The sequence below is a fragment of the Pygoscelis adeliae genome, unplaced genomic scaffold, assembly GCF_000699105.1.
Source record: "Pygoscelis adeliae isolate BGI_AS28 unplaced genomic scaffold, ASM69910v1 Scaffold413, whole genome shotgun sequence".
Lineage (NCBI taxonomy): Eukaryota > Metazoa > Chordata > Aves > Sphenisciformes > Spheniscidae > Pygoscelis > Pygoscelis adeliae.
The window spans coordinates 1,960,024-1,960,790 of record NW_008824403.1 but is presented as its reverse complement, the minus strand read 5'-3'; the positions used below and the strand labels follow the sequence as shown (position 1 = coordinate 1,960,790).

Sequence of the window (767 nt, the reverse complement as noted above, 5' to 3'; positions counted from 1 at the left end):
CCCCGTCAAGCCCGGGCGCTGCAAGACCTCGGCCGGGCGAGCTCAGCCCTGCTGCCGGCAGAGGCTTTGCAACAAAGCGGCCCTTGTTGCTAATTGCTTATTTCCCATGTGCAAACGCTAAACCCCTTAAGGAGCTGGGGCGGCAGGTTCAGTACCAGCCTGGCCCAGAGCGCCTTAGCTGCGGCTGAGCAGCTTGTGTAACCCAGGAAATCCCAGCTCTGCACTTTTCAGGAGCACCATGCACCCAGCGATGTGCAATGGCATCACCAACACAGCGGTACCCCCCACTCTGCAGGGGAAAATGTCACCCTGGGGCAAAGCAACCCCAATTCCCAGCCCGGGACAAAGGGCAGGATGTGTTGGTGTGCATACCAGGACTGCCTTACCCTCCTCTGACGGGTTCAGGGCAAGGGTCCAGCTTAGGCAGGACCTCCAGCCCTCTCCTGGAAAACGCTGATGAACCGACGGACTGAGCTCTTCAATGAAGACATCAATAATTCCTTAATAAACTTCTCACGTAATGCACAAATTATGTCTGTACAGCGCTAGTCTCTACTAGAGCACGGTCTGCATGCCAAACTTTTAAAAGGCCTGTAGTTGGAGCAGCAAATTGATTCTCGATGATTACATTTCTGCATGGACTTAGCAGTCCAAAAATGTGCACACTTAAATAGATGATTAGCGGCAATTTGTGAATGCAGCTCACAAGCAAAACCTTTCCTTGGGACACGGATTTTCAAGGCCAGCCCCCCCCCCCCCCCAAAAAT

The 767-nt window shown here is 53.5% G+C and overlaps 1 protein-coding gene across 1 annotated transcript in view; it reads right to left on the bottom strand.

Annotated features, from left to right (window-relative positions):
- Positions 1 to 767, bottom strand: part of XXYLT1 (xyloside xylosyltransferase 1) — a 36,835-nt gene that overhangs the window by 7,287 nt on the left and 28,781 nt on the right. The window lies entirely within an intron of this gene.